The following is a 27,422-nucleotide window of genomic DNA, read 5'->3' as shown; positions in this document are numbered from 1 at the left end:
CATTCTTGACCAGTTTCGCTTGCCCTAGTGCTTGTCCTGAATGCCCCATGGCTTTTGCTTACTCAAGTCAGCTACCTCCAGCAGCTTTGTTCAAGATCACATAGTGACTTTTCTATTCCTTTCCTCGAATTCCCTGTTGCCCTCAATGAATGCATTTCCTGAAGATCAGTCAGATTGTCCTATCTCCTCAAGGGGAAACACTGAGTTCCCGTTGTAGGGCTTTGTGGCACTGAACAAATTCCATGACAGTGGTGACATTCCTGGTCAAAGCATGAAATGATTTACACTCTCATCAAATAAACCACAATTGTCCCTTGAATACAACCTCAGTTCAAAATGTTTTCTTGTTCCATGTACCACACCATTTCCGTTGGGCAGTCAAATATTTAAAATGAAAATAATTTTTTTTTAATGTTTATTTGAGAGAGACAGAGCACGAGTGGGGGAGGAGCAGAAAGAGAGGGAGACACAGCATCCGAAGCAGGCTCCAGGCTCCGAGCTGTCAGCACAGAGCCCGATGTGGGGCTCAAACTCACAAACCGTAAGATCATGACCTGAGTTGAAGCCGGACGCTCAACCAACTGAGCCACCCAGGCGCCCCCAAATATTTAAAATTATACACACACACACATACACATACAACTATCAGTTATGGTTTTAAGTAACAGAAAAAAATGTTAATTCAATCTTTCTTAAGCAACAAGAGAAATTTATTGGCCCAGGTAATTGAAAAGCCTAGGGGTAGGTCTGGCTTCAAAGTGTGACTTGATGTAGGGACTTAAATGACGTCTTTGGGATCTTTGAGTTTGGGTTTTGCCTTCCCTCTGTTAGTTTCAGGCCCCAGGGACCCGTATTCCCTGATAGGAGTTGAGAGGGAAACTGAGTGCTTTGTCCTGGTGGTTCCCACCAAAATTCCAGAATTCATTTTTATTGCATCAGTTTGAGGCAGGTGCACATTTGTGACATGTGCGGTCACTAAACAGAAGCAGCTCCATTGACGGACCAGGCCCAGGTCATAGGTTCCAATCCTAGAGTTGGAAATTGAGACCAATCTCATCATGTGGTCTGAGAGTAGATGAAAGGTGGTTCCCCAAAGCAATTCCGGTACTGTTTCCAAGAAGGGAAGATGACTGTTGGACAGTGTTATCTTCTCACCTCTGGGTGAAGATACAAACTATCCCATCCTGTTGTCAAAGTGGGCTTTCATTTGGCTCCAGGAAAAGGAGGACATGTTCAAGGAATATAAAAATCAGATCTTATACTCCAATCGCACACTAGAATATCTAATGCAATAGTTAGGTGCGTTTAAAATATTTAAGCAATATTTGCGTTCCTAATCAGTTCCTTCTCTTGTAATTCTCATTTCTGTAAGTAGAATCAGCTTTCTTTTAAAATTTTTTTTTTCAACGTTTATTTATTTTTGGGACAGAGAGAGACAGAGCATGAACGGGGGAGGGGCAGAGAGAGAGGGAGACACAGAATCGGAAACAAGCTCCAGGCTCTGAGCCATCAGCCCAGAGCCTGACGCAGGGCTCGAACTCCCGGACCGCGAGATCGTGACCTGGCTGAAGTCGGACGCTTAACCGACTGCGCCACCCAGGTGCCCCTAAAACAGCGAAACTTTAAATAAAGACAGGCTCTCTCAGAGTAATTCTTAACTTCTCTTGTTTCTTTAGTCCCCAGAGCCCATCATTTGATTTGCTCCTGTGGTCTCTGCTACTATAATTTCTTTTGACTCTCTCTTTCTCTCTGTTTTCCAATGGGGCCACTTCTCCAGTTCAAATGCTCAAGATTTCTCACTGCCTGGATTTCAACAAACAGTAATCCCTTTTGCCTGGTTCTACTCTCTCCTCCCATCACGGATGGGTTTTTCCTAAACACGTATTGGGTCCTGTTCTTCTATTGTTCAAAATCTTTAATGGGTTCTCAGGGTCATTGGAAATCTGATTACCAGCTTTCCAGTCCCATCTAAAACTTTTCCTTTTCACACACCCTTAGTCATCCAAATACACACTACTATTTTCTAGCCAGAAATCATTGTTCATGAGCTTTCCTTATATGGCTCATCTGTTTGTGTTTTATGGACAGACTATGGTATAATCCTCAGAACGAAGGCCCAATATTATGTGCTGTCTTGACATTGGTAAAATTAGAAGGGCCTCGGGGCGCCTGGGTTGCTTCATTTGTTGAGCGGCCCACTCTTGATTTCAGCTCAGGTCATGATCCCAGGGTCGTGGGACTGAGCCCCGAGTCAGGCTCCATGCTGAGTGTGGAGACTGTTTGAGATTCTTTCTCTCTCTCCCTCTGCCCCCCTCCCCACTCACGTTGTCTCTCTCTCTCTCTCAAAAAAAAAAAAAAAAAAAAAAAAATTAGAAGGTCCTTTTCTGATCCCATCTGTAAGGTCCCCTAGTCCAACAAGGCTTCTTATCAGGAGGTCACAGTAGTTCCTCTTCGCCCCTGAGTAGCAGGTGTTAGACCCCTGCCAACCTGCAGAATTATTCGATTTAGTTTATGTAGTTTCAAGCCAATCATATTCTCCTGTCAGAAGGAGTATCAAAAGGGTGAAACTACAAAGCCTGCCTCTCACAACCCCTGTTTGTTTACTCTGTTCCCAAATGCAAGCCCTGTATGCCTCTGAGTGTCCTGCAGTGAGTGTGTGTGACTAATATACCACTGTTGGTTTCATCTGTCCAGTATTGGACGTCAGCCATACCCAGAACCCTAGGGCAGGGATCCCTCCCTTAATGAATGGGGTGAACAGAAGGCAATTAAAACAGATTCATGTACAGGTCCCAATATGTCACATCCTATCATTGTGACTTCAGGCAACTCAAAAGGACAGAAGACTCATCCTAAAATTTAACAAATTCTGAGCACTACTCCTGCATTTGTCGTTAAAAAAAAAAAAAATGGAAGTCTGCCAAGGACCTGCTTCAAAGTTCAGAACACTGGGACTCTATGCAGGTGACATTATCATGTAATGGTCAAAAGTTCAGGCTCTGGCTTTGAACTGTGGCTCTACCACCTACTAGCTGTGTGACCTTGGTCCGTTTTCTTCATCATCTTAAGTTTTGGTTTCCTCAAGAATTGGTACAATGATAATATCTACTCATAGTGTCGTTGTACCAACATTTAATGCAAACGAGATAACCCATACACTTATACAGTTCCTAGCATGATTACTCAGTAAATATTAACTTTTATTATTATTCACATAACGGCGTGAGCCAGGGAGAGAGATGTATCTGGCTCAGCTACTGAGATCATATTTTGTTTCAAACAACGAAGCCTCTAAAGACTCCTGGAGTCCTTGATCCCACAGTTCCATGCCCACCATTTCACTTGTGTTGTCTTAATGGCAATAAAAGTCACTTTTCTAAGAATCCTACCACATAGCTTTCAGAGTTCAGGTGGCCCAGTGTAAAGCAACACCTTGTCTATTGAGAACTTTCCTTTCATACTTTTTTGGTGAGGAAGGAAGAGGTTATTTTCAGGTTAATCCAAATAAGCACTAGATGACCATTCCAGTCCTTTAATGAGGGCTCCTTCTCGACACACTGCAATGCATCTGAGCCAGGATGTTGGGGAGGGGGGGGTGCTGTTGGTAAGAAGAAGAACAGTTTACATCCACACAGCATGTCTTTCTCCCACATGATATTCTCCCATATGGGGAGCAGAATGGAGATTTATTGTGCTTTGGATTTTTTCAAGTGCCGGATAGTTCAGGTAAATGAGATTATACTCTGTTATATCATTTCCATTTCCGACTTTTCAGATTGCATCCCAGAATGCTGTCTGGTTATGCACGCTTTTGCTTCCTTTTGGTATCTGGGTACAGTTGCATAAATCTTGATTTTTAATTGATCTTTCTACAGGATTCCATTACTGCCCCCAGAAGCACTGGGGTTAAGACCGCCTGGGAGTTAACCTCACTTTATAGCCCAGGGTAAATAAAACTCCAAAGACAAGTAGCAAAATGGCTGCCATCTTCCTTTCATAATGGGGGAGGTTAGATTGAGATTCAATTTCAGATCCTAGTGTGGCTAGTGATTTGTTCAGTGAAAGAAGAAGACATTTGGGGGGTTTTTTTTGAACTTTTTATTTCTACTTTATAAAGCCCCCCATGGCATTTCTGTCTTCCTCACTTTCCCTTTCCTTCGTAAAAAGTCCCAAGGAAGCAGACTTGGATGGTGAGTGACCCAGGTTATTTCATTGGTGGTTGTTACCTATGGTGGGGGTAGGATGGGGCAGAAAGGGAAGAATGTTGGTGTCAGGAATAAGGAAGATATAACGGGGCAAGGGTTCCAGTCCTATCTCTCTTCAGTGTAATCTAGATCCCTGGCTGGGCTTTAGTATGTATTTGGTGAGTTGATGTTTGTACATATCGAGGTCTCTTTAACTTAGTTGCGGAACATCTTTAACAAGCAGAAAATGTGCATAATGTACATACCTTTTCCTCAACAGCTGACATTAGAGTTCTCAGGCCCACCTCATCTGAAGAGAAAGAGAGAGGGAACAAAATTCCACCCTCATAGCAACCTGACCCCTGGGCAAACGGGAACACACACAACGAAATATGCAGTGAATGAGAGCTACGGTGCCGGCTGGCAGTGTTCACACCACAGAAGGCCCTACTGTCTGCCTCCCGGGCCTTTGTGAGAGAATTCTCACACGGGAATATTTGCACGACCCACCGGAAGGAGAGCCATCCCCGAATAACTTCAAGAGACGTAGAATACCAACCTGGGGGGGCTAGGCTTGTCATGAAGCCAACGTTTTGGCATCAAGCACAGCTTCTACCAGCTGTGTGTGGTGACGTCCCATGGACATCTGTTGTTTTTGTCTGCCCAGCATCCAGCTCCTCTTCTGTTAAAAGCACCTCCATTTCCATTTGGGAAACCACCCAGCCATCATCACATACGGCATTGACAGGACCAATACTTGATTAGCTAAGGAGTGGGAGCAAGACCCAAACGGGGGCTCTCTCGTTGTTCCTCTTGGGAACGTGACCGTCAAGTGGATTGACACAATGAAATGAAAGGTCCAGAGTTCATTCGTCCTGACTTCAGCATCCTGACAGATGGTCTATCAATGTCTGATACCTAAGTATTGACAACCCTAATGCCTGTCCTTCCTAAAGCCTGCGGTAGCCGATGTCCTCTTAATTCCAGGAACAATCTCAAATGCTTCTAATAATTGCCTTTTCCCTTAAATTAGCCAGAGTCCATTTTCCTTAGCTTGGAACTGGAGAATCCTAACTTGCAACTGGTGTCATCACCAGGGCAAAAGGAGGAGGAATTGACTGGGGGGGGGGGGGGGGGGGGGGTGTGTCTAAAACCTGGATTCTAGACTCAGCTCTGTCCTAGGATAGTCTATGACTCAAAGGGGTCCCTTATCCTTTCCGAGACTCAATTTCTTCATCAGTAGATTAAATAATTGGGTTACGTAATTCTAAGGTCCATTTATCTATAACGTTCTGGAATTTTAGGGTCTTTTTAAAATACTTGTCGTTGTCGGGTTGCATTCATTTCTAAACATAATCCCTTGAGCTCCCATTGTGGCAGTCACTGGGAACACAGAAGTGAACCTGGGATACAGAGGTTACATTCTGATGTGGGAGATAGACTGTAAATAAGTAAGCAAATAAAAGAATTATGGACAGTGAGAAGTCACTGTCCTTTGCAAACGACAACAAAGTTGATAAGATTAGGGATCTGTGGGGAAGGCCAGTTATACAGCATAGCCAGGGAGCCTCTCTGAGGTGGTGAGCTGGAATGGCAACTAAATGATAAGAATTGGTCAGCTGTGTAAAGAGATGGGGAAAGCACATTCTAGGAAGAGAGAACAACAACATGTGCAGGCCTGGGCTTGGAAAGGGAACCCGGTTTCTAAAGGACAGGGAGGAGTGAGCACAATGGGAAGAAAGAGACTGCAGAGGGAGGGAGACCAAGGGAGACCAAGACCTGCCAGGATCTTGTGGGTCCCAGCCAAAAGATCCAATGTTTAGATTAAGAGAATGACACTGTATGCTCTGTGGGTTTAGAGTGGGGTGGGAGAGGGGGGGAAGAGGAGTCGGAATGTTATGGCAGTTGTCAAGAGGTGGGAGGATCCCGGCTTAGACTGAAAAGGCGTCATTGAAGATGGAGAGACATGGTGGCTTTGACATAATTTTGGAAGTGGCAGCTGGAGAACTTAGTGGTTTGGGGGTCGAGGAAAAGGGAGAGCTCTAAAGTGACCCCTAACTAGTTGGTTTGACCATGTGAGTGGAGATGGAACCCTTTATCGGAGAGGAAGCAGGGGAGTGGAAGGTATGGTATAGGGAGTGGTGGGAGGGGGTAATCAGAGATTCAGTTGCACGTATTAAGAGTCTGATATCCTTATTAGCTATTCAAGTGGAGTGGAGCTGTCACAGAGGAAATTGACTATAAATATCAGGAGCTCAAGGGAGGGGTCATGGTTGGAGATAAATATTTGAGAATCGGCAGCGCACAGATGGTATTCAAGGCCACAAGCATAGATGTGAGTCCTTAGGGGAGGAGTCTAAGTCGAAACAAGGGCTGAAGACCAAAACCTGAAGCTCTCCAACATTAGAAGTCAGGTAACCTGTGAGGTTCCAGTTGTGGAGACTGAGAAGTGACCAGTGAGGGGGTAAAAAACCCAGGAGAGTGTGGTGTGATCAAAGTCAGGAATGGAGAGTGTTTCATGAAGGAGGCAACGATCAACTGTGTTTAGTGCTCTCAACATCCCTGGAGCATGCATTTAGCAACGCGCAAGCCTGTGGTGGCCGTGATCAGAGTATTTGCATATAGAGTGGTAGAGATACATTAAGGACAGGTGAACAGAGGTGACTAAAGACCTGACGGATGGCATGTGTAGAGGTCCTCTGAGAAATTCTGTCTGAAAGGACGCAGAGAAATGGGGCAATGGTTGACTAATTGAATGGAAGCTGATGTTAACATGGAAATGATTCCGTAGAGAGAAAGAGATTGGTGACTCATAGAAGCTGAAATAGTTGGCAAAGAAATGGCCATGTGAAGGAGAGAAGACGTGGTATCTGAGCAGAAATGAGGGGACTTCTTGCCTTCTTTAGGTGTAGAGATGATTCTTCTACTGTAAAAGCAGGGAATATGCTTACAGGGGCAGATAATGTAACGATATAGATGAGCCACTGTAATGCTAGGGTGTTCGTTTCCTCCATAAGGTGAGACATCAACACCTGAGGCAGGATGGTAGGAACAAGGAGGAGGTTTGAGGCTAAAGGAGAAAGTTTTAAGTGATAACTTAAAGAGCAAGAAAGCAAGTTCAGAGGGAATAAGTTAAAACCATTGGACAGTGATTTGGGGATCTGGGATCATGATTTCAAAGTCGGTCTTATTGATGGGATCTTCTGCAGCAATATGGAGCACGGGTTCCTGCACAGAGACGGAGAGGAGCTGGGTTTGTCAGGTTGTTTTGTTTTGTTTTGCTTTTGCTTTGTTTTGCTTGAACCGGAAGAGTATGCTGAGGGAGAGAGAACAAAGGGAGTTGAGGGCATTCACAATGACACACGGTGGAATCTAAACTGAATGAAAGTGGGAAGTGAAGATGTGAAGGTTCACGAATAGAGCAACAACTGTAGGATAAACGAGCAGAGAAAAGGAGGTGGGATCCCCGGAGTGGAGAAAGGCTGCCACGGGAGGCATTGGAGTGAGTGAGCTGGAAGGGTAGGAGGTGGGCTTCAGGAAACAGGCTATTTAAAATCAAGAGTTTAGGGACTCCTGGGTGGCTCAGTCAGTTAGGGTTAGGCATCCAACTTCGGCTCACGTCATGATCTCCTGGTTCCGTTCATGAGTTAGGGCTCATGTTGGGCTCTGTGCTGACAGCTCAGAGCCTGGAGCCTGCTTTGGATTCTGTGCCTTCCTCTCTCTCTGCCCCTCACCCCTCTCACTCTGTCTCTCTCTCAAAAATAAATAAACATTAAAAATAAATCAAGAAGACATGTTGGATCACTGGATTTGTGTTGGGGGTTGGAGGAACACACGAGCAATAGGAAAAGGGCTGCAGAGAGACAGGAAGGCCGACCATTCCCTCTTTTATTCCTTCTAGGTCTAGTGCTGCTTGAGTGCTTGAGTTTCAGTTACATCTATCTGATGAGATTTAGGCCTGCTTTCTAAAACTAAAGAGGTCAGTCCAAATCTAAGGTGGTTTCAGATTAAGGTGAGGCTGGGTGTGCTCAGATAGGAAGGTGTTTTGCCGACAAGAGTTGAAAACTCAACAGCCAGTGGCTGAAAGAATGGGACGGTCATTTTTCTAATACAGTTCGAAGTTTGGAGAGAGGTGACCCCTGGCCTTGACTTAGTGCCTCGACAATGCAAAGGTCAGGGTCTGTGATTCTCATGGCCCTTTTCTCCTGGCTGCAAAGTGGCTGCTTCGTCTTCCCATATCATAGCTCCTGTGTCAGTTCTCTGCTAAGACCGGGTGGAACCATTTCAGACTCTAGAAAGAGGATGGGAGAGAAGAGTCACATTGGGCCACCACCAGGGTCTACAACTATTATTACTATCTGGACCTAGGTAAAAATGAGTATAAAACTAAAACTCTTTTCAATCTGTCATCAACACCCCTCTCTCTCACCAAAAGAGTTGTACATAAATGTATTCACTGGATTCATCAGAAACCTGTAATTTTGGCTATGTTTGAGCAAAGAAACTGCTATACGCTGATTGTTGAGATTCTAGATATAAATGTAGAACTACAGGCAGTCAAAGAAATATGGGTTTCACCTACAGGGATTTTCCGGCCGTTTCTGAAACCTCACTTTAGGCAACCCCCTCCCACCACCCATAAATCCTAAAGAATATCAAGTTTCTTATTGAAAGCAGATGGGATGTGTTCAGGAGTTGCCACCTCTATGTCAATGACTTAAAGTTTAAGTGCCTGGGCATCTGTGGGATTCTAAAATGGATGAATGGGCTGATGAGTGGAAAGTAAGTAAAATGCCACATATATAAAATAGTAACCATCCACTTCAGAAAGATTATTTAGCCATTTTCAATTCTTCTAATCTTGCTTATCTAAATAAAATCATACCTAGATATCCTTTCTCTATTTTAAGATATTTAATCTACCAGATTTATTATTTTAGAAATATTTGACTTCATTAAATTATTTAGAAATATTTTGTCATATTTCTTAATTCTTTTCTGCTTTATGACTTTATTAAAGCCCATTATACATATTTTTTATTGCTGAACTTAACACTCCCATTCATAAAGTGTGTGCCTTCAGCTGAAAGGGTGGCATCCATATACCTACATGTTATACATTGCTATGTATAAAATCTATTCTGCACAGAATTTTTTTTTTTTTTAAAGCACAGATGACCCAGGAAATCAAATCCTTGGGAAGGGTCAGGATAGCAAGAGTTTATTTCAGTACTGAGGTTTAAACAACTGTTAATTTTCAATTTCACTAAAGTGAATTTCAGCGGCTCTACACTTTTGTGGTTGATGCTGTTCTGAACTGGCCATCTTGTTATCGTTACTCTAGAATGTGCTGTTAATGTCAGTTGCCTTCCTAACTTAACTATGTCCCCACTTTCTATTTCAGAAAAAGAAAAGAAAAGAAAAAAAGAAAAGAAAAGAAAAGAAAAGAAAGAAGGCAAGAGAGCCATAAAAACAATGGACAAGTTAAATATACATTCACTTTTGACCTTAATGTTGACCAATGAAGATCCTAATTATTTTCTTATATCTGAAGGGGAAGGGAGACTCCTCTGATTTATAGTGTCCTTAACTTAGTAACACTGCTATCTCAAAGTACTGTAGATCAGGGCACCATCAGTATTGTCATCGTCGTAAATAATGACAAAATCTTCTGAAAGTGCTGAAATATACGCCCGTAATTTCACTTTGATCTCATTTTCTTTAAGACTTGAATGACAGCATCTACCTTTTGCACTATCATTCAAAAGGAAAACAAGACTTCTAGGAGCTTATAATGGAACGACCCACCATGTGGGCAGGGTTTATAAGCTAACATGGAAATTCTCCATGAGCATCCAGAAAGATTCCCATTCCCATTCATTGGTCTGTGTCCAGTTTTATGACATTGGAATAAGTTTCAATTTCCCTTACATCCAAAGTTGCAAGGGACAGATGTTCACCCTGGTTGGGAGGCTGAATTCTTCCTGTCTTATCGTTAGCTTTACTTTTAACTACGAGGACGGATTGAGAGGCTCAGGACTTTGGTTGAGAGACGGGGGATTGAGCTTTTGGGGTAGAACAAAGATGTGAATGCTGGCTCAGAAATCAGGAAAGTGGATATGAATGTACAGCTGAATAAGGTTTCCTGAGCGTCTATTTTAGGGTACACACTGTCTAAACACCGGCCATTCCATCCAAGACAAACGCTTCTTGCATTCTTATAGTGCGTCATCTCTTGGAGACTCTCTCAAGGCTTCGAAAAATGAAGAAGGGGCAGCAAGGAAGAGAGAAGATTAGTACCTACCAGAGGAAAGGGTTGCGGTGTTGCTTTTCTTAACCTTTTACCAAAGGAATTGTAAAGGTTACCACACTAGTAGATCATCGGCAAAACCACACTCTTCAAGTACTAATTGCTCTATGTCGGACGCAGGTGTCTTGAACCAAGTCTTGAGACTCCTAGAAACAGTTATCACCCTAGAAGACTAACAGGTCCAGCTTTGTTGACAAACCATAAGAACCATTACCAGGTGTTTAGTGCTGTCTTTGAGTCAAGCAGTTCAAAGCCTAGCAGACTCAGGAAAGTGTTAATAGCTCTCTTCCCACGCTTGGTTAGCATGCCAGATGGGGAGGTGAAAGACTCTTAGCTTTTCCATTCATATTAATTCAATTCAGTAATGTTCAATTCACTTAAAATGAACTTAGACATGACTTTGCTTTAGGTGTTTGGAAACTACTTCAGAGCCAGCCTATCCGCTAAAGCTAGGTCTAGCTGACTTCCTTCTGGGTTTTTCCACGCGGCAATCTCAAGGGCACCTAAAACCCTGTAAGTTCAGCGTTTGTTGCCAAAAACGCCCCTCTGTGTTCACTATTCTCTGTTCCCCTGTGTTCCAGGGAGTAGAGCGCTGTGATCTCGGACAGCCACACCCGAGAAACAGGCATCTCCCTCTGCTTCATCCAAGCCATGCATCCACTCAGTCAGTAAAGATTTATTGAGGAGCTACATTCCCGCCACTGGGATGCAGCAGCACAGAAGACAAACAAAATTCCCACCCTCAAGGAGCTTATATTCCAGTTGGGGGCAGACCATAAACACAGTACATAACATAAGAAAAGTGGTAAGATGGGTGGAGAAAATTAAGTACAGTAGGGTGGATTTGGCTTTGAGAAAAGATTTGAAGACGGTGAGGAATAAAACCAAGCCTATATCTAGGGGAGGAACCTTCCACAAAGAGGCACTGGCATGCCCAAAGACCTGAGCATGCGTGGAGCTTTTGAAAAATAGTCAAGGGACCGGCTGGTTGGAGCTGTAGGCTCAATGAGAGGAGGCCAGAGAGGAACTGGGGACAGATCGTGCAGTACCTCCTAGGCCACCACAGAAACTTTGACTTTTATAGTGAGCGAGGGGGAAGTCATGGCTGAGGTTTGAGCCGAGGAATAGAACATGCTGATACACGATTTACATATACCATTTTGTGGTAATTGGTTATAACACACTGAATTAAAAGGAATAGGAATCTATTGTGAAAGTCAGAAGCAAAAAGAAGAAGAAGAAGAAGAAGAGAGGGGGAGGACAAGAAAGAGAAAGAGGGGGAATAGAGGAAGGGAGAAGGGAGGGAGAAGAGCCAAGAGCTGGTGGGTGGGAGTAAGGAGGATAAAACGAAAAATAAGGAAGGCTTTTTTTTTTTTTTTACAAAAAATAGAAGAAGTGGGAGTGATTTTTTAAATCACCCTTTTACAGGGGCGCCTGGGTGGCTCAGTCGCTTGAGCATCACTTCAGCTCAGGTCATGATCTCCCGGTTCGTGGGTTTGAGCCCCGTGTCGAGCTCTGTGCTGACAGCTCAGAGCCTGGAGCCTGCTTCAGATTCTGTGTCTCCCTCTGTCTCTGCTCCTCCCCTGCTCGCCCTCTGTCTCTTTCTCTCTCTCTCAAAAGTAAATAAACATTAAAAAAATATTTAAAGGAAAAAAAGCTGCAACTTTTCTGTATGCTGGAAAAGTTTCAGATAAAATGTCGACAGTACGGAGTTCAATCATGCTGGCTGCTCTGTAGAGAATCGACTACAGGGAGCATGGGAGGAAGCAAGGAGACCAGTTAGGACTTTTATAATTCTTGTTTTAATAATCCAGGAATAAAATTATGGTAGCTTCGATCAGGGTGGTGGCAGTGGGGGTGCTGGGTGGTAGTCAGCCTCTTTGTAAATTTTGAAGTTAAAGCCAGAGGGATGCACTCACGGGCTGAATGTGAAGTATCTAAAAAAAAAGGAGTCAACAATTTCATCAAAGGTATGGATCTGAGCACCTGGAAGTGGAATTGCTATTAACAAAAGTGGAGAAGATTGCACGTAGGAGAGGTTTCTGGGGGAGGTCTCCCATCGGGACTGGAGCATGGGAAGTTCGATATCTCTGTTAGACATCCAAGTGGATGTATCACATAGGCCATTGAATATTCAAGTCTAGAGTTCAGGGTAGCGTGAGCTGGAGATGTACATTTGGGTATCATCAGGGATTGGTTGAGATGGCCAAGGGAGTGAGTCTATCTAGAAAAAAAGCAGAGGACCGAGAATTGTGCCCTGGGGTTAGAACAGGGGGTTGGGTTCCAATGTCAAGAGTATGATCACTGGGACTCTAAACCAGAGCGCAGAGTCAATAACCTAGTTGTTTCAACTCACTCCCTTCCCCTGCTGTCCATTCTCACTGATCTTGCTTTCATTCAGGCTCTATACCACCTTCCCCTTGGATTATCATGATAGGCTCCTACCTGGTCTGCCCACCTGTAAATTGCTCTGTGTTCACCTAATCGTTCCTTAACACTTTGCAAATTGTCTCAGTGAACCTCTCTGCCAACACCTTTTAGGGCTCCTGCTGGATCTCTGCAGAGAGATCTAGATCCAGGCTTCCCTTTCCAGTCTGGTCCCTCGTTTTCCCTAGTAATGCCCATACTCTGTGCTTCAGCTCTACTGAACCAATCTTTTAACAAGGGTCTTCTCTCCTGACTTTCCGCCTTTGTACATGCCTTCTTTCAGGTCTACCTCTTACTCATTTTGTGCACTTTGTGAACACCTCCGTCATGGCACTTGCAACACTTAATTGCATGTTTTCCCTACCGCACTCTAAGATGCTCGGGTGCCGGGGCCTCCCCTTAATTCATCTCTGCCCATCTCAATAAGTGGGGCGCACTTATTCATCCAATGAATACTTGTTGAATAAATGAATAAAAAAATATTTCCGTCAGGAAGGCTGAAGTTGAGGTGGCTATGCCTCAATCTGGACAAACCACAAACGTTTGTGGTGTACCTACTGTTACAGTCTGAATGTTTTGTCTCCCCAAATTCATATGTTGCAACCCGATTGTGAATGTGATGATATTCGGAGGTGGGACCTTCAGGAGACGATTAGGTCATGAGGGTGGAGACCTTATGAATGATATTAGTGCCTTTATAAGAGAGGCCAAGAGAACTCGCTCACCCCCTCCACCACATGAGGATACAGCGGGAGATTGGCCGTCTATGAATAGGAAAGTCAGCTCTCACTGGACACCCAATCTGCTGGTGCCTTGAGCTTGGGCCTGCCAGCCTCCAGAACTGTTAGAAAGAAATTGTTGTTGGTAAGCCACCCAGTCTGTGATATTTTGTTCTAGTAACTCGAACAGACTAGGACACCTACTTTACTTAGACCAAAAGGTGGGGGGGGGGCATTGTAGGTCTTTCAAAATAAGAATTACAAACCAGTCTAGACCAGTTTGATTGCAATCCTGCCAAAGGCTACGAAGAGGTGACCTCGGAAAAGTCCACTTCAAAGCAAGGACTTTTCAAAAAAGTCCATGTTCCAAGCAACATGATTACATGTTTCTGGTGTTTCTCCCTCCGTATGAAAACTGAGAGCAGCAGGGTGCCACATTACTGAATTTTAAACGCTACACTTTGGTGATCCATAGCAAGAGTCTATGAGTCAGGTGATGATCCATTCATCAGTCATAGGAAACATGAGGCACTGAAAATTTAGTACAAAACCCCAAACCCACAAAAACTGGCCACAGTTTCCTATCACAGGGGATGTGACTCATATCTCAGCAGGGGTACACATACCTTATTACAGTCACAAAAGAAAATGTTTCTCAAACAAACTTTTTCCCCCCAACATCATTTGCACAGAGCAGTAATTTGGTGAAAATCTTTTGAAACTTACAAAGTAATTTATTTCTTTGTGGTTTGCCCATATTGCTACGCTTGGTTCTTACCACAATGACTCTTAATTTAGGGAACAAAATGATGGGCAATTAATCCCTTAACTATATTCAGCTGAATCCAGAGTCAAATTGAGGATGGATGGAAACAAAAAGCCCTTGGCTGACCTAACCTCTGGACCTCCCAGAAATTGCTCCCACACTCTAGGGATGCCCCCACCAACACCCACGAGGCGCTCCTAAACTGGCCATTTCAGTCCTGAGTGGATTCCTATAAACGCACTACTTTTCTGGCTTGTGGATAAGGAAGAGGTGCAAAGGTGTTGTTGAGAAAGAGAGAAATACCACAAAATGCATGTTTAGTACTGATTTGAATGTAGTTCTTAGAGCAAAGCACTTTTTCTTAAATACATCTTTAACGTTGCAGTGCAGATTTGATGATTTTGTTCATAAATAAAGAATAAGGGGGGCCTGGGTGGCACAGTCGGTTGGGCGTCCGACTTCAGCCAGGTCACGATCTCGCGGTCCGTGAGTTCGAGCCCCGCTTCGGGCTCTGGGCTGATGGCTCAGAGCCTGGAGCTGTTTCCGATCCTGTGTCTCCCTCTCTTTCTGCCCCTCCCCCGTTCATGCTCTGTCTCTCTCTGTCCCAAAAATAAATAAACGTTGAAAAAAAAATTTAAAAAAAAAAAGAATAAGCGGGATGAATGAGTGGGTAACATGGAGACCTCACTTAAACATCCACTCAGTCATTCAACATGAATTCATTACATGTCTATTCTGTGCCAGGGATTTCATGGCAAAGGGACTAAAATATGAACCATACCTTACAGAGATCCAGGATATTGTGCTTAAGATAGCCACGTAAACAAGAAATTATAACCACATGATAGAATATTCATAAAAGGTCCCTTAGGGAACGTAAAGGGTAAACGTAATCTAATTCTGTCTGGAGGTCCGGAAAGACCAATCTGGAAGTGATGTTTGTAAGGTGAGGCTGGCAGAAGAGGTCTTGAGTTCTAGAATATGAAAACAGAGTAGAGATTTCCAGACAGAGGGAACAATACATACAAAAGCTGGAAGGTGAATAGCATCACCTGACTTCCACAAAACAAATTGAGGTGTCACAGAATATGTTTGATTCTCACTGCTTAGACCCTGAGGAAGTATGGAGGCTGAGAGTGTGAAAATCAGCCTTTAAATGGGAATAGTAGCAACATGAATGTGTTTTTGTCAAAAAGGCATTTTCTGCAGTTTTCCTTCAATCTTGATTAATTCCTTGATCAGTTAAAGCGCTTAGTGGGTTTTTTTCCATTTTAAATTTTATTTAAATGTTCATAGGGATCAATTCTTTCTTCTCTTGGCAAATATCTACAAAATTTGATTCCTTCAGTCTTTTGATCCTAACGATGCTATGCTCTCCAGTTTTCAGTAGTGTGAGAGAAGGAGAGAGAGAGAGAGAGAGAGAGAGCGAGAGAGGCAATTACTTCAATTACTTCACTATCTCTGGGACAAACTTGGCAAATCTAAATTTTACTGAGTATCATCTTACTTGTCGATTTTTATTTGCGTTAACTATGTCTTTTAACAGTATTCGTTAGAAATTGAATCAAAGACTGATATCCATTGCTCAGCTAATCAACCAGAAAAACAGAGACAATTTCCTTTAAATAGTCTGGAATTGTTCTGTGATACTGGTCTTCTAAGTTTTTGACAAACCTATGCTCGCTAACAATCTGCGCTACTTGAGATCCAACAACAAATGACAAATGCTGAATGACAAATGACAACAAATGACAAAATGCCTGCTTCCGACCGAACCCATCTGGGGCATGTCATATACCTGCTTCTTCACACCCGATTGGCACACAGACAGGCTCCGGAATGCCAGATTCCCTTTTGGAAATGTTGTAATCCTCCAGACCATAATCACTCAGTTAAACAGATTCTGTTTAATTAAAAGGATTCTTTCGGACCATACCCATCACAGTTCAGTCTTAAATGAGATAGTCCATTCCTCCTTGGTTCTCTGGATTCCACCCGGAAGCTCCAGGTACCATTGAAATCAGCACCTCCTTGCGTTAAACCTACCTGTGTCAAGTTCAACCCTTTATCATCAGCTCTATTCAGCCTCTTTTAGTTCATTCATTTCTTGGGCCTCTACGGTGGTTACTCTCTATGGTGGTTACTATCTTTTTTTATGGAACCGACGTTCTTCAGAAGTGATGTCGAATTTATGATTCTTAGCCACTGAGACAGATCTTTTTTTTACTTTTATCTTTTCGAAAAGTATCACCTTCATACACGATTTAGTCTTCATAGCTAGGATCTCCTAACATTTACTTTTATTAATATTTCAGTCACTAAGAAACGCATTCGGTATCCTCCCCTGAAATGAAGTAGAAGTTCTTAAAAGGGCAGCTCCATATGTCAGGAGTTTACAGATATATTTGTATTTGTTTTTCTTAGGGAATCAAGTCTAGTGTCGAGAGCCAAATTAATTATATTTTCACTTAGAATTCTTGACCCAAAGATATTCTCAGGCCGGCATGTTGGTGCCAGATGAGGAGGAAAACACCATCAGAATTCATAAGAATTTTTTGCCTCATTGCATTTAAATTTCAGGCATCTCTTTTTCTCTGATATGCTGCTTTCCTACCCACCCCATACAATGTCTTGCCAAATGTCTTACGATTGGTGGCCTCTGATGCAGAAAGGGCTCTGGGCTTACAGTTAATTAGTCTGACAAAAATACCTCAAACAACTTCTTTTCCCTAATAGTCTCCATTTAAACAACAACAACAACAACAAATCAAACTTTCACCTTCAAAGCGTTGTTAAATTTGATCTAAATGGTCCCCAAATCCTTGGAAAGAAACAAGGAGAAAAGAAATGAGTTGATAATTCTCCAAACAACACAGCACAGCTATCTCTACATTCTTTGTAAGGCATTTCCTAATTAAAAAGCCAGAAGATATCTTGTCTCTGTATATTAATTATAAATTTAAACATTGGGATCATTCAAAATATCTTATCTTACAGTTTGAACTGACACCAGAATTTTCAATGTTGTGCATTTCCTTTTGGCTGCAGGGGCGATTCTCACCACTCGTTCTCCTGCGAGCACAGCTAGGAGAGTTTCTGCAATGGTGAACTTGGCATCATATAGACATTCACACACACACACACACACACACGGGGGGGGGGGGGGAGCCTCTCCTTTTGTCTTATGACCGGTCCAGCCAGGAACGCAGCTGTCTACAACTCATCTTTTATCTGCAAGGCCCTGGAGGGCAGTATGAGCTACTATTCTGATGATAACTCAATTTCACTGATTGCCGCAAAGATGCAGCCAGTACGTGGCTCGAGAGAAACGGGGAACGCTTCAGTCAAAACTCAGTTTGGTCAAGCTGCCTGCGTGGGCACAGGTTCCCCCACATTTAACAGCAAAACTTCCGAACAAGGATATTTTTCAAAGGGGAAACAGAACAAGCTTGGCTTACTTCAGGCTCAGGCAAAGATCAATTTGAAAGATGGTTTTTTGTTTTTTGTTTTTTTAATTTTTTTTTTCAACGTTTATTTATTTTTGGGACAGAGAGAGACAGAGCATGAACGGGGGAGGGGCAGAGAGAGAGGGAGACACAGAATCGGAAACAGGCTCCAGGCTCCGAGCCATCAGCACAGAGCCTGACGCGGGGCTCCAACTCACGGACCGTGAGATCGTGACCTGGTTGAAGTCGGATGCTTAACCGACTGCGCCACCCAGGCGCCCCTGAAAGATGGTTTAACTTGAAAATAATTTTAGATTTATGGAAACATGGCAAAGAGGGCACAGAGTTCACGTGCACCTCATGCCCAATTCCCTCTCTTACTTTTGTCTGTATTACTGAACTAATATGCATGCACTAGAATTGATGATGGCCTACATTTTATTCAGGATTCCTTAGCTTTTGCCTGATGTCCTTTTTTCTGTTTCAGGATCTCATCCGGTATACTACATTATATGTAGTGATCATGTCTCCTTACGCTTCCCCTGTGACAGTCTCCCAGACTTCCCTTATTTTTGATGACCCTGACAACTTCGAGGGATACTTGTGTATTACACAGAACATCCTCGGTTGCATTTAGATGGCTAATGTTTTTCTTATGATTAGCCTGGAGGTCTGGGGTCTGGGGAGGAAAACCATAGAGACAGAGTGTCGCTCTCATATTCTACTAAAGGTACGTACTATCGACATGCATCTTATCCTTATTGATGTCGACCTTGGTCACCTGGGTAAGGTAGTGTTTGTCGGTGTCCCCGCTGCAAAGTTTCCCTTGCTCCTCCCTTTTCCAACTCTACTCTTTGGAAGGAGTTTACTGTGGGCCGGCATTTTGGGAGAGAGGAGTTACGCTTCAGAAAGGCCAGGTGTTTTTTTTTTTAATTTTTTTTTCAACTTTTTTTTATTTATTTTTGGGACAGAGAGAGACAGAGCATGAACGGGGGAGGGGCAGAGAGAGAGGGAGACACAGAATCGGAAACAGGCTCCAGGCTCCGAGCCATCAGCCCAGAGCCCGACGCGGGGCTCAAACTCACGGACCGCGAGATCGTGACCTGGCTGAAGTCGGACGCTTAACCGACTGCGCCACCGAGGCGCGAGAAAGGCCAGTTTTTACATGGGCAGGTTATAGAAGTTGATCCTTATCTCTTCAGCTTGTTCTACACAAGCGTATACCTTGTATCCTGTAGTTCAGTTATCTTATGGGTATTGACACCCCTTGTCTTGTTCACAGAACCCTGATTTGGTTCAGGTATTCGACGGCCAAGGACAGAGACGGCCATGTGTTACCCTTTCCTCTTAGGCACTTGGCAAAACTACATGTCCCAGACTCCCCTATTTCTGACCAGTAGAATGTGGACAAAAGAGATGTGTGCAAGCAGAAACCTCCCATGCAGGCCAGCTTCTTTTCTGGGTCTCCTAAGGGGAGAAAATCATGATGCCATACGGCAGTAACTGTAACCTGAATGCATTTTGAAGGATCGCAACTTCTCTGACATCAATAGCATCTTATATTTGTCAAAATGCAGCTGCTTAAGTCAAAGTGGCAATTCCATTTTCCCCTCCAGTGATTGGTTCTGGCCAATCGGATGGGAGGGAAAGCTTTCCGGGGCCCTTCATGAATGTTTTCTCAGTCTTAGAAAGGAGCACAAGAAAGGGATTTTTCCCCCCTTATGACTTGAAAACTTTTGTGAATTGCTATTACTATCTTGGGACATGATGGGGACCAAAGTTGAATGCTGAAAATGGCGAAGTGGAAATATGGAAAGAATCTGAGGGTTTGTTTGTTTTTTTCTTAAGTTTATTTCTTTATTTTGAGAGACAGAGAGAGAATGAGTCGGGGAGGGCCAGAGAAAGGGAGAAAGAGACAATCCCAAGCAGTCTCCGTAGTCTGCGTGCCATCAGCACAGAGCCCATCACAGCGCTTGGTCTGCAAAATTGTGAGATCATGACCTGAGCTGAAATCAAGAGTCGGATGCTTATCTGACTGAGCCGCCCAGGCGCCCCAAGAATCTGAGTTTTTATGGATGCTGTCGATCTCTGGACTCGCCAGCGGGGGAATCAGCCTTTGTCTGGACTTCTTGATATAGGAACAATAAATCTCTTAAGGAAACTCTTCATTTGAATGACCTGCAACCAAAACCATCCTGACAGATACAGTGTATGAAGATAATGATGAGACAAATGCATCTCCAGGAAGTCTATCAAATGGTGTTATGGAAAGGGTGCTGAAATAGGAGTCAGGAGGGTCAAGTGTGATCCTGAACAGCTGCCAACAGGCTGTATGATATTGATCAAGTGAACACCCCGCTCCCTGGGCCAGCGGTCTTCTCATTTCTAAAATAAAGGATCTCCAAGGTCTCTCCTAGTTCTTTTTCCTTTAGGGGATCTCCATCAAGCCCTTCTGTTACATTTCAGGAAGGGGAAGCTCAGAACTTAAATACCCAGCCTAAGTTTTCTTTAACAGATAGCGCCAACATTCTATCTCTGATGTCTTCACCAACAATCCACCGTGCTCTCTTATTTATGGCTCCCGGTGGAGGCATTTATTAGGACATATGTGATTGACACAAGGTGTGAATTATTTAGAGACTGTACCCGTCAGGGTCCTTTGGTCATAATAGACAGAAACTCAACGCAAATGAACAAGGGAACTTATTAGTTTATATGACTGAGAAGTCCTGGGATTAATTTGGCTTCGCAGCTAGCTGGTTCTGGGAGCTCAGACAACGCTTTCGGGGGTCTCTCTCTCTCTCGCTCTCTTTTTCCTGGGGGCCAGTGTCACTCTTAGTCAAGATCTCTCCACATAGTGGAAAGATGGTCATTCATGTCTATAGACTTACATTGTCTTTCACAGATCACAATGTTGGAAGAATCACCTCCTTGTAGGGCATAAATGTTTGCTCAACAAATTTTGGAAGAAAAATCACACGTCTCTTAATTTGTATTATGAAAATGGGGAGTGACTCCCCCTTCTACCTGGGAAGGGTGGGGTGCATTATCAAGTTGGCCAATCATACTGTTCCATCCCCCTAGCCATAATAATTGGGTTGAGGGGCCCATCTCAGGGGCCTTCACAAAAAAGGTAGTGATCAGAAATGAAATGACCTATCTATCGATTACTTTGGAAAAGGGCCAGTAGTAATAAAAGCACCAATTTACCTCCCTCTAGATCAATAATGTAAGTCAATCCATTAGAAGGTACCATGAGAGGGTCGCCTGGATGGCTCAGTCGGTTAAAGCGTCCAACTTTGGCTCAGGTCATGATCTTGCAGTCCATGGGTTCGAGCCCCGCATCAGGCTCTGTGCTGACAGCTCAGAGCCTGGAGCCTGTTTCAGATTCTGTGTCTCCCTCTCTCTCTGACCCTCCCCCACTCATGCTCTGTCTCTCTCTGTCTCAAAAATAAATAAACGTTAAAAAAAAAAAAAAAAGAAGGTACCACGAGATAGGCTTTGGCATCTCTGTGTTGATAATTTTCAAAGCTACCAGAATAATTTTCAATTTGATTGAAGTTTTTTCTGTACTTCAGACCTCACATCACAACCAATGATCATATGCTTTTGAAGTCCTACTAAAGGTGGTTTAAAAGCAAAAATTCTCAAACTTGGGCCTACATCAGAATTACCTGGAGGGTTTTTTTTTTTAAGCTTATTTATTTATTTATTTAGAGAGAGAGAGAGAGAGAGAGAGAGAGCGCACGGGCACACGCCTGTGAGCACGAGTCGGGGAAGGGCAGAGGGAGAGGGAGAGGGAGAATCCCGAGCAGGCTCCATGCTGTCAGCACCAAGCCCAACTCAAGGCTCGAACTCACGAACCGTGAGATCGTGACCTGAGCTGAAACCAAGAGTTGGCCACTTAACCAAGTGAGCTGTCAGACACCCTAGAAGACTTGTTAAAACACAGACTGCTGGACCCCTTCTCCAAGGGTTCTGAGTCAGGAGGTCTGGGGTGGAGTTTGATACTCCACATTCTAGCAAGTTCCCAAGAAACTTGATGTGGTCCAGGGACCACACTTTGAGGCCTGCGCTCGAGCATTCATGGAGGCTGTTGACATCTGTATCACTTAGACATAAACATCATCATGACAGGAGAAGAGTCTTCTAAATATAAGATATTTATTGTTACAAAAAAATTCTCTTATTTCTTATTCGAGGCAAAGAATAAAAGAGTAAATCAGGTATCATCCTGGAATTGGGGTTTTGAGAGAGGTTTTCCATTTGAACATATCAAGACACATACTGAAAATCTTTCAGTGTGCCAGGAATCACCTGGGAATCTTATTAAAATAGAGATTTTTGGGGCGCCTGGGTGGCGCAGTCGGTTAAGCGTCCGACTTCAGCCAGGTCACGATCTCGCGGTCCGGGAGTTTGAGCCCCGCGTCAGGCTCTGGGCTGATGGCTCAGAGCCTGGAGCCTGCTTCCGATTCTGTGTCTCCCTCTCTCTCTGCCCCTCCCCCGTTCATGCTCTGTCTCTCTCTGTCCCCAAAATAAATAAACGTTGGGGAAAAAAAATTTTTTTTAAATAGAGATTTTTATTAGGGTTTCTGGGATGGGGTCTGGGATTTTGTATTTCTGGCGAGCTGCTGATAGCAAAGCGAGCCCACATAAACAAAACTGGCCCATATGAATTCTTGGGAACCAAAAGGTTTTCTGCACCTCCAGTCCCAGCCTTTAAACATCCGATGTCCGGGGGTAGAGAGGTGGCTTTCGCAGAGAGGGTTAATGGGTAGTTTGGAAACGACCCTCCACTTTTTTGCACTGTGCTCCCTTTAATGGCTGGCCTCAAGATTCACATTTCAGCCTTTCTTCTTGGCAATTTACTTCGGATTCTCCAACTTTAAGTTTAGGGTAGACCTTGCTGTGACAGTTTCGTAATACAGGTGGAAATTCTCATCATCCAAACACTTTGTGATTAGAGAACCAAACACCTTGTTGTGGAGAATAAATTCAGGTCCTCTGGTGACTGTTTGTTTTTTACACATATCCAAATGACCTTATTTTTTCACTGGCTTAGTTCAAGCTTGTACATCAAGCCCTCTTTGCCCTGTAGTGGCCATGCCCACAATAGCTCCTGAAATGCCTGCTTCCCTCCCCATCCTCATTCCTATTCATATCATTTGATCCCCGTGGTCCAAGAACGTCTGCTTTTGTTACTGTCTCCAAAGGATTAAGTAGCCAGATTTCTCAAGCAGTCGTGTTTATACAATTTAGGAGTGCACTTGGTTTTCAATCAAATTCTTACTTCCTCACTCAATGACCCACTGTGGCTCCCTACTGCCACCACATCAAATCTTTACTCTTCTGTCTGCATTGAAAAGCCATAATTTCTGATGGCCTGACATCTAGCATATGATGGATTTTTATACGTGTCTGTTCTAATAGAGACCAGGATCTACGTTATCAAACTAGTGATAATGTAGCCAGTGGCCAGCAGAGCTCAATGTTCCTCTTGAACTAAAAGCTACATAATTTAAGAGAAGGGATCCGTGGGGGTTCTCTCTCATAAAAGCACAGCTAGCTACTTTTTCCTGAAGAATCCTTGACTATTTTGGATTAATAAGAAACAGGCCAAATTCTTTCGTAAGTTTTCTTGAGTGAAAATGTTCCACATCAGCCCAACAAGGATGCATCTCTGAACTTGTAACAAATGCGTGGGAGTTGCACAAAGGCAAATAAAACTCTAATACATCCGATCTTGTGATTGGTAACATCTATGGGTATTCAGTTCAGTGTTGAATTCAATTTAATGCTGAATCACTTCAGGAAATCCAAAGCATTCCCATTACACATGGGTGAGTGTGTTTCCTCCCGGAAGTACACTGTTGGCATCTCCTAGATGAGTGTGAATCACCACTTTGTCTGGCTGCTATACAAGTACGTATTGTTTTATTGAAGAAGAGGGTAAAAAGTCACAGAAAACATTGCCTGCTACAAATGGCTGGGGAATAATCTGACTTGCTTTGGTGCAGCTTCATTTACACATTGAACTTCTAGAAGAAAACAAAAAAAGCAACTCTTCCAAAAATACAGCTTGGTCCGAGCACATGAACCGTGAATGGCTTTGATTATTATTTTTTTAGTTGCAATCCTGTTGCCACTTGGTTTTTTTTTTTTTTTGGATTATAATATTTTAAAGATAAAACTACTTGAAGGCAAGGAAAAAAATTAAATAGAATGAAAATAAGATCAGAGGGGCTGGCAGTGGGACAAAATAGAAGAGAAAGACAAAGAGCATAGATTTTTCTCAGATTTCCACAACACTGCCATTTATTCCCAACCCTAGTGAATGAAATATACTTCCTACGTTTCAGGGCTGTCATTTCCCGCCTCCACCCCCAAACTTCTGATGTGTACCCATTTTTAATGTTTGACATATTGTCTTCAGAAAGAAACTATAGTGAACTTGTTTTCCAAGCTCAGACCACATCTAGGGAATATTGCTTTAAATAGAAGGGTCATACCGATTTTGCAAATCATGCTTGTCCTATACAATGTCCACATCTCTGGGGATTCGCATACATGAGGTCGTTTAGGTAAATACCGTGCCCAGAGGTACGGATTTAAGCGTTTGTAATAGTGGGGGGAAAAACTAGACCAAAAACTAGACTATTCTCTAGATATTTCCAGACATGAACATGGTGTGCATTTGTCATGAAATATTCCGTTAAGTAATGCTAGAATGTTTTCCGGTGTGTGTGTGGGGGGGGGGAGTCAGAGTCACTTGAAACATTTATAACAATGGATATGGATAGACATAGACCTGGTCTGAGTTTGGTTTTAGACTAGGTGAGAATGAAGGAAAATGACAGTCACAAAAACATGTCCTGTGGCTGTTCTTGACCGCCACCCCCTGAGGCTATGGAGCCTTGATACACAGAGTTCCATTGTCGAGAAGAGTTGTAGATATGGATTTCAGTTCTTTTTTTAAATTTCTCATACATTTTAAACTTGGTTTCCAGTATTTCAATGCACTTTTTAATTTCCACACATCAATTAATTGTAACCTCTAGGTTATAATTGCTGTCCTTTCTGGAAGGCCATTTAACAGCAAACTGGGATTTTGTTGTGGTTTCGTACAGTGCTAAGTTTTCCGAGATATTCTCTGGGTTGTAGATTATTCTAGCTCATATTCAACCATCAGGTTGGTCTTCCTGCACCATGCTGAAGGTAGAGCAATCTTTGGTGAGCACCAGGCCTTGGGTCCACAACACCCCCCCTTCCTCCATCCCTCCTCCCCAGTCACATCATGGTCATTTCCCTGATCTCTAACCATGTCCTCAGGTGGTGCCAGGAGAGAATGCAGACCCATTTTCCTTCCCCAAGTCTAAAAATGTCTTCTTAGTCTGCCTGAAGTCTCTCCTTCAAACTCTCTCCTCTTGCATGTGCTATGACAGTCAGAAATAAAATCTGCGAAGTCCTATTTCAGACCTCCCACAGAAGCCTGGCCCAGAGTCTTCTACCTGCTTGAATTCAGGGACCGAAAATGAAAAGTGTCTCAAAATATTATCCTGCAACAAATACTTTCTTGCTTTTGGATTCTTCCGTCCCTGGACTTGGACCCCAGTATCTGACTTTTACAATACACCTTGGTTATGAAGGGTTGGTGGGAGTTTGAAGGCCAGCTTGCCATAATGTTGGTTAAGAAAGATGCGTCTCACGTGCATGGGCTTAGAGTTACAGGTTGGGGCCTGAATCCTGCCCCTTCCTACTCAATAGTGTGCTACATAACTGTCTCCACCCTTTTCCTTCCTCTTCCCCCCTTTCCCCCACCCCTACTACTTAGTTCAGCCCTCCATTATTTTTACCTGGACAATCATAATCATCTAACTGGTCCCTCTATGTCCACTCTCACTCTCTCCAGTCTATCATCTATCTTAACGATATATACAAATATGGGCATTTGAAGTTCCGATCAAAAGCTTTTCGTGACTCCCCATTGACCAGAGGGCAAAGTTCAAATGTTATAGTAATGGTTCCAGACGTTTCATGATTGTTTTCCTCATGCCACTCAGGGACAGATACTCCCAGTTGTCTTCCAAATTCCATTTCCTCTCTTTTCCTATATTATTTATATTATATCACCCCGTATTTTAACTGAGTACATTGGCCACCATAACAGAATCTATTAGAAGTCCTCAGCAGTAGATGTGGCCATGCGGCTCAGTCCTGAACAATAAGTAGTAAGAAGTATCCCATGGCAACTTGTGTGAATCTACCTTAAAAGACAAATGGCTATTGTTTTGTGCCTTTTTTCTTTTCCTTTACTCTTTTCTGTTGCTTTGAATGTGGATGCAATGACTGAATCTGGAGTAGCCATTTTGGACCTCCATTTGCAAATGGAGGCCATGTGTGGTGAAAAAGGTTCAAATGAACCTGAGTTCCTGAAGACTTCATTTCACTGGCCCAACATACAGACCCAGGACCTCCTTATTCCTTATTGGTAACACATTCCTAAACAAGTCATTCTCCAATCTCATTTTCCTTTCTTCTGTACTCACAATCATGTTGAACTATTTGCTGTTCTTAAACTTGTCACACAGTTTCTTGCTTCTGTGCTCACAAACTTCTTCTTCTTAAGATCCCCCTTTAAGAAGACTACTCATTCACAATGAGGCAAAGTTGATAACTCTTTCCTTTCGTAATCATTGAAGGTCTGCCTAACATGCGACTCCTCACGTATCATGATCAATGTCCTATTTACCCATTTGTTCCACATAATAGAGAGTGAACTCCTTCAGGTCATGACTTTTTCTAAATTTTTTTTTTAACGTTTATTTATTTTTGAGACAGAGAGAGAGCATGAACAGGGGAGGGCCAGAGAGAGGGAGACACAGAATCTGAAACAGGCTCCAGGCTCTGAGCTGTCAGCACAGAGCCCGACGCGGGGCTTGAACTCACGGACCGCGAGATCATGACCTGAGCCGAAGTCGGCCGCTTAACCGACTGAGCCACCCAGGCGCCCCTAGGTCATGACTTTTTCATCTTTGTATCTCCAGTACCTACATATAATTGGCTCCAAAGTGTAATTATTGAATGAATGAAAAATGGAGTCAAATTCTCTGAGCTTCCATTTCCTCATCTGTAAAATGATAACAATTGCCATCCTGTAGGGGTTTTTTTTTTTTTTTTGAGAATTACATGAAATGAGAAACGAGAAGGTTCTTTGTAACCTATAACACATCATCAAGAAAATGAAGATATTGTGGATTTATCAAAATTTCTATTACCTGGTCAGTCATCTTGCACAAATATAATTTCTATAGAATCCAGGGCTATTGATCTACTTTAAATCTACAGGAAATCTACAAAAGATGACTTGGAAAGAGGGCACACATCTGATCTTAGCAATGTAAAATTGGGAATATAATCAAGGTTAAGGTCCATTTAACACGCTTAACTATATTAAGTGTATCTGAGTACAGCTATCTTACAAACTCTTAGCTCCAAGTAACCTCTTCACCACTGGACAAACACAGCTCAATGCAAAATAGTTGTACTTAAGTTAAAACAAAAATAATACGT

Source organism: Prionailurus viverrinus, chromosome B4 (genome assembly GCF_022837055.1).
Source record: "Prionailurus viverrinus isolate Anna chromosome B4, UM_Priviv_1.0, whole genome shotgun sequence".
NCBI classification, from domain to species: Eukaryota; Metazoa; Chordata; class Mammalia; order Carnivora; family Felidae; genus Prionailurus; species Prionailurus viverrinus.
This window is presented reverse-complemented; position numbering follows the sequence as displayed.